The sequence below is a fragment of the Dipodomys ordii genome, unplaced genomic scaffold (genome assembly GCF_000151885.1).
Source record: "Dipodomys ordii isolate 6190 unplaced genomic scaffold, Dord_2.0 Scaffold1000003146, whole genome shotgun sequence".
Classification (NCBI taxonomy): Eukaryota; Metazoa; Chordata; class Mammalia; order Rodentia; family Heteromyidae; genus Dipodomys; species Dipodomys ordii.
Window position 1 is genome coordinate 1 of NW_012286763.1, and position 7382 is coordinate 7382.

A 7382-nucleotide genomic window follows, 5' to 3' on the forward strand; every position below is an offset into this window, starting at 1 on the left:
AATTAAGGGTCATATTTATTTATAAACATTATTATAAATATTGTTCAGGTGGTTGTGTCTGTACAAAAAGGTAAAAAATTGTGTGATGCTATAAATATGCTATTTTTTCTTCCAAATAGGCTAGTTATCCTTTGCTTTTGTTGATGTTAAATCTTAGAGTTTTAAACTCCTGATTTTTATTTTTTAAGGTTTTCTTACAGAGACTGGAAAAACCAGAGCAAGTACTCTTTTTTCTACAGGAACTGAGTCTGTTTTCCAAGTTACACAGATAATAATTATGGTAATTCTGCTATGTTCTTTTTACTACTTTTGGGTAATATGCTACATATCAGAAGTCCACATCATTGATTTTTTATTAGGTATTTGTTATTACTTTGTGTCAAGTCTTTAACAGAAGTGAGGGATATAAACATGGATATCTTTGTAATTCTTTGAATTCCTTGGGAAGTAGCCTTCTTGTTTTTCTATGACTTGATATATATTCAAAATTATTTCATTGGTTTTGTTTTGCATCATGTGGTTACAGTTTAACTGTATTAATTGGAAGCAGAAGTTTTGCCCCTTTCATGTTCTCCATCTTGCTGTTGGTTTCTAGGTTCGACGTGGTGGTATTGGTGCTCAGTGTGGGCTGGTATTTGCTTATAACTCATCTTCTGATAAATTTAATGCAGAAGAACACTTCAAACGCTTTGAAAAATACAACAGATGGAAACTTCAGGAGCTCAGGCAATTTGTAAAACACAGGTAAGAACTAAAATCTGTGTGCTTAATAAGAATGTGTCTAAATGAACACTGGTGGTATACACCCATAATCCAAGCTATTTGGGAGGTCGAGATCTGAGGATTGAAGCTCAAATCCAGGCTGATCAGGAAAGTCTGTGAGATTCTTATCTCTAATGAACCACCAAAAATCTGGAAGTGGAGCTGTGGCTCAAGTAGTAGAGTTTTAGCCTTGAGCAAAACAACTCAGGGACAGCTCCCTTCATTGGGGGCCTCCACCAATGTCTGTTCTTTTATTATTTAGCTGTGCTTTCTTGTCTTTATAAAACAGGTGTCACTATCTTGGTTCAGTGCCCATAGCATCCATTACCTTCGAGTAATATGTACAAAGATGACTACAGTAAAATTTATTCATAGCTTATTCAAACCCTTTCACCACGGGTACCATCTTCATAATAGTTGAGGAATGATGTATGCTTGTATCAGGGAAACCTGAGGTCTTCAATGTTACCTCCCCTGGGAACTTTACCCCACCTCTGCTCCCTCTGCTTTTATTGAAAATATTTATGAATCACCTATAATGTACCAGCCTGATTAAACAAGATACAACAATGAGGAAGGTGGCACAGCCCCTACTGTAGAGAGTTTTTTGTGTAGTGCAGGAGGCAGCCACCAAGCCTAAGAATCAGTCACCTAAGGAATGATATGTAAGAGGGTGCTGGGAGCAGAGAACCTCAATTGATCAAGGAAATTGTGAATGTTGAGTTATAGTTAACTAGCTGCTTGAAGAGGAAGAGTGATTAAGCAAAGAGAAGATCAGGCATAAGGACCCACTAAAGGAGCAGGTAGCTGCCAAATATGACTGATATATATTGTGGAGGAAGAGTGGCAAGGGACAGAGTTGGAGAACTGGGAAAGGCCAAGACAGTGATGGTTTGTTTTGGATCTTTGACTTTATCCTTAAAACAAAGTATGATTGGGAAAAGAGCAAGCAGGAGGGTGGGTAGAGCAGGTTGTAGAAGAGTTTTGAGGAACTACTGTGGCTTGTGGTGTGGCAGCATGGATGAAAGAGAGCAAGTATTGAGGCAGGGGCATAATAGGAGGCTGACAGGCTCAGGAAATCAGAGTTACAGTATATGAGTGAGGTGGCTCCTAGAAGTTGAAACTGCAAGCCCTAGAGGCTGACTGATACCAGGAGAGGGGAGAAGGTACTTAATATGGGGGTTTAGCTTGAGCAGATGGAAGACTTAGCACCTTTCTCCAGGAGAGAAAATGCTTGGGGAGAAGGAGGTTTGTATGGTAGCTAATGAACTCAGTAATGGTCCTGCTGAGTTTAATATCCTAGGGGACCTTTGTGGTGTCTAGGTGTGTCAGATGGACAAATAAGTCAGGAGCAGGAGCTTGGAGGAGAAACATTCTTCAGAGATAGACATCATAATTAAAGTTGTACTTTAAATTGTCAGGCATAGTAGTACATAACTGTAATTCTAGCACTTTGCCAGCCTGGGTTACCTAGAAAGATTCTATAAGAATGCATGGACTGGGGAGAGATAATAACTTAAGTCATTGTGTTGCAACACCATGATTTAAGGACCAACAAAGAAAAACTTATCCGGAGAAGTAGTGGAAAAGCCAGAGCTGTATACCCAAGAAGCCAAGGAAAAAGAAGCAGGGAATGGCTGTGCTTTCCAGTGTGACATAGTCAGCAAGATAACAAGTAGGTCTGTTGGATATAGCCATAGATGTCATTGGTGATTCCTTAAAAGGTATTGCCCCTTCCCTAACCCCTTTCCCAACTGCTGCTAACTTAATTTCAAAACTCATGGAGCAGGATCTAGACTCCATTTGTGGTATTGCATTTTACAAGTGACAAGTGTTTGATTTAATAGAAATCATGAATATCATCCAATATGGTACTGTTTGCTCTTTAATGTGCATTTATATTACCAAGAGGTTTTCTGAAAGTGCAGGAACTGGTTCAGAGCTCTGGGTAGGCTCTGAGACTTTTTTTTGAAGCTTAGGTCTCACTAGTAGTCAAGGTTGGCCTCAAACTCACACCTCTGCTACTTCATCCTCCAAGTCCTAGGATTACCGGTGTGAACAAATCACCATGCTGGCTAAGACTTCATTTCTCACTAGTTCCCAGATGATTCTGATACTGCCCATTAATGGGCCACACTCTAGTAGCAATCTAGCATAAGTACCTCTACTTGAATATTTTTTTGCCAATCCTGGGCTTGGACTCAGGACCTGGGCACTGTCCCTGAGCTTCTTTTCTTTTGCTCAAAGCTAGCACTCTACAGCTTATGCCACAGCACCACTTCTGGCCTTTTTTTATGTGGTACTGAGGAATGGGACTCAGGGCTTCATGTATGCTAGGCAAGTCTCATGGATTTTCTTGTCCCAGACAGTGATCATCAGATCTCAGCCTCCTGAGTAGCTAGGATTATAAATGTGAGCCACCAGTGCCTACCTTGAATTTTTTTAAGCAGCATCCCTGACAAATTATCATTCAGCCCCTGTAGAATGCTGGTGCTGCAAACTCACTATCAAAGCACTTTAATAGTAGAAAATGCAGTCTAAATCTCACTTTTACATCGTGGTTTTAATTTCAGTACTTTGAAGGAATTGGAACAAAAGATATGCCTAACATAAGACTTCAAAAGATTTTGTCACACAGTGTCTTTCAGTCTATCCAAGATGATTTTTTGTTTTTTGGGGTTTGTTTGTTTTTTTGTTGTTGTTCATGGGTCTTGAACTCAGGGCCTGGGCACTGTGCCTGAGCTTTTCTGTTCAAGGCTAGTGCTTTACCATTGTGAGCCACAGCTCCACTTCTAGTTTTTAGGTGGTATATTGGAGATAAGAGTCGTATAGACTTTCCTGCATGGGCTGACTTCAAACTGTGATCCTTATATCTCAGCCTACTAAGTAGCTAGGATTACATGTGTGGGCCACCACTACCCAGCCAGGATTTTTCTAAACCTGTCACACAATGTTTTTCAATGTATAAAGATTAGTTTTTTCAACCTAAACATAGGCTTATTTGCTTTTTTCCCTTAATGATTGATTTTAGCTGGTTCTAACCTAAGTTATTTGTAAATCCTGGTTTATTTGGCCTGTATACCACTACTTCCATTTAGAAATTCACATGTTAATGTGCATGCATCTGCTTGCCCATTTTTGTTGTATTCCTCTGTTCACCATGGTCCAGGGCTAGCTGTGTACTGGCTGTGCATTTTAAGAGGTTTATTATTCAACTCTGTTTGTATCCGGCCTACTATACAGTATAGATTAGTCAATGAGGTTGCTTCTCACTTCTCTTAGATCTTTCCAGCTCTTTGTATGGTAGAGGTTTCCTTGAGGATCCTCAGTGTGTAAGCTTGTTGCTGTGCATGATGGCAGATACTATAATCCCAACACTTGGGAGGTAGAGGCACAGGAGAATTGAGAGTTTGAGATCAGCCTGAACTACATAGCTGCAGGTTGAACCAGGGCCTTGCATTTCCTAGGTAAGCACCCTACTACTGAGCTGTATTGCAGTCCTTTAAAAATACACTGAAAAATCTCTTAAATTTGCATTGCAGATGAGACTTACAGTTTTGGGTTAAGCAGAGTCTACCTATTCCAATGGAGTCAACTGTATTATGAAATGAGAGAATGTATTTTCCTCTTTGTTAATAAAACATTCTTTGGATTTTTTTCTCCCCTCCTTTCTGTGGTTGCCTGGGTTTTTTATTTTGTTGGTTTTGTTTTTGTTTTTGTTTGTTTGTTTTTGCCAGTCCTGGGGCTTTAACTTAGGTCCTGGGCACTGTCCCTGAACTTCTTTTTGCTCAAGTCTAGCACTCTACCACTGAGCCACATTCACCTGGGTTGTTTGTCTTACCCATACAAGCTACTCAGTACTGCTCACTGGGTGGCTAAGTCACAAACTAAGTACTAAGTTTTTTAAAATTAAACTTGAGGACTACCGAATGTGGCTCTTTAGTTATTTAGTCCCTGAAAGGAAACAGAACTTACCTACATCCTTTTTTTTCTGTCAGTCGTGGGGCCTGAACTCTGGGCCTGGATGTTATCCCTGAGCTCTTCAGCTCAAGGCTAGAGCTCTCCCACTTGAGTCACAGTACCACTTCTAGCTTTTTCTTCTTATGTGGTGGTGAGGAATCGAACTCAGGGCCTCATGCATGCAAGGCAAGCACTCTACCACTGAGGCACCTTCCCAGCTCCAACCTACCTACTTTTTAAAAAAGAAGTGGCCCCAGCCAGGCATCAGTGACTCACACCTGTAATCTCAGCTACTTAGGAAGCTGAGATCTGAGGATCACAGTTCAAAGCTAGCCCAGTCATGAAAGTCCATGAGATTCTTATCTCCAATAAACCACTCAGAAAATGGGAAGTGGCTCAGTGGCTCAAGTAGTAGAGTGCTAACATTGAGCTGAAGATCTGAAGGACAATGTTCAGGCCCAGAGTTTAAGCCCCATGACTGATAAAAAAAAGTGGCCTACCATTGTAGAAAACTGTCCTAGAAGGACTTTTTTTTTCTTTTTTTCGGGGAAGGAGGGCTGGTCTTAGATCTTGAACTCAATCAACTCAACGTCTGGGCACTGTCCCTGAGCTGCTTTTGCTCAAGGTTACTAACCTACTACTTGAGCTACAGCTCTCTTTCCAGCTTTTCGGTGGTTAATTGGAGGTAGGAATCTCATGGACTTTCCTGCTTGGACTGGCTTTGAATTTCGGTCCTCAAATCACAGCCTCCTAGGATTACAGGTGCTAGCCACCAGTGCCTGGCTTAGAAGGACTTCTTAAGAACTAAAAAGAATATGAAGGCCTATGAAGAGTGAGATTTGCTTTATTGGAATTCCAGGGTCTGAAAGCTCCAGACTTTTGCTTTCAGATGTTTGTGAGTGCCAAGACCCCACACTGGTCAGACATTAGTCAGACAGATGTGTGGAAAATGAGCCAGAGAAGCTGGGCCTCCCTTTCCATAGCTCTTTTGAGATACAGTGGTCATTTTGCCTCTCTCATGAGAGTCTCATTAAGTCTGGTTCTTCAGATAAGCCACTGTATAGAGAAGCAAACTTTCTTCTTAACTTTCATTTTACAGATGAGGTTGCTACAAATTGGGAGGACCTCTATCACCACTACCTCATGTGTTCCCATTGGGGAGTGGGTGCTATTCCTAGTCCCACTTTTAATTGACAAGCTTTGTATAGGAGGTAACTCCTATATGAATGTGGCTTCACTTGCTGGATTCTGGAGAAGCTTAGGAACAGGAAATTGTTTTGATTGTTATTGTGTACACGGGGCAGGCTGTTCATCTGAAGACCTTGGAGAAGGTGTTCCTATTGGCTGGGTTGAGCTAGAAGAAGAGAGGGATGAAACAGATGTCAAACTGCAGCAGTGCCGAATTGCCAAAGTAAGCATTAGTGAGCACAACACTCGCATGTTCTACTCCTACCCTCTTCTTATTCCGTACACTCTGTGCTAATTTTAGGCCATCCCTAAGCCAAAACGGAACCCCAGAGGTGGAACAATTCTCAAGGAGTCCCTAGTCTAGTAGGAGAGACAGATATAATATGGCTGTGATAAAGGAATATACAGGGGCAGTTGGAACCCACAGGAAGAAGATTCAAAACAGCCTTGAATGCACTAGGAAAGATGGTGTGAAGTAAAGGGCCAGAAGTTAAGCCATCATCCTTGACTTGGTGGAGATGTGTGAAGAAGTTCATCTTAGGCTGAGAAGCAAGTACACAGGCATATGTGCAAGAGATGTGTTTGCCTGGCAGTGAAAGAAACTGTCAAAGAGCTATCTGGCCACTTAATTTTTTCTTAATTTCAAGTATAAATCTGAGTCTGAGATTAAATAATAAGAGAATTACGAACTATCTTCGAGGCTTTTTATGCAGTTGAATACTAGATTTGGAAAAGCTGTTAAAGAAAGAACTTTTATATAAAGCAATTTGCACAAATAATGGGCTTTTAACTAGTCACAGTGGCTCATGCCTATAGTCTTAGATACTTGGGAAGGCTGAGATTGGAAGGATCACAGATGAAGATCAGCCTAGGCAAAATAAAGTTGACAAGCTCTCATCTTGACCAATAAAAAGCACCCTGTATATACATTTTTCTAATTTGGGAAGGGGAAGGGAAAAAACAAAATGCTTAAATAGGGGTACAGGTTGACCCATTGTAACAATGAAATGTACAAGATGAACTTTACAACTCCATAAAGGAGTGGGGGAATGGTAGGGCGAAAACAATGGAGAGAATAACAATTCAATAGGAATTGTACTCATTACCTGTAATTGTACTCATGTAACTGTAACCCCTCTGTACAGTATCTTTATTATATGTATATATTTTTTAAGACAGTATGTTGAAATAAACTTTATGACTTGGGCTGGGGAATTGTGGGGGATGAGGGAAAGTGGGAGAAAAAAAATGTTCAACAAGATATGTACTGATTACATATATATATATATATATATATATATATATATATATATATATCTTCAATCCCTCTGTATATCACCTTGTCAATAAAAGTAAATTTAAAAAAGCTGGGAACCATAGTGCATACCTGTCATCCTAGCTGTGTGGGATATGTAAATAAGTGGATTGTGGTATTGGCTAACTTGGGCAAAAAATAAGACTATAAAATATGA

The 7382-nt window shown here is 40.3% G+C and overlaps 1 long non-coding RNA gene across 1 annotated transcript; it reads left to right on the top strand.

Moving 5' to 3' along the window:
- Positions 1-605: 605 nt before the first annotated feature.
- On the top strand, positions 606-6060 carry LOC106002847. The gene is made up of 3 exons (XR_001175962.1): positions 606-744; positions 5278-5282; positions 6027-6060. It is a non-coding gene; the product is annotated as an uncharacterized LOC106002847 (long non-coding RNA).
- Positions 6061-7382: the final 1322 nt, after the last annotated feature.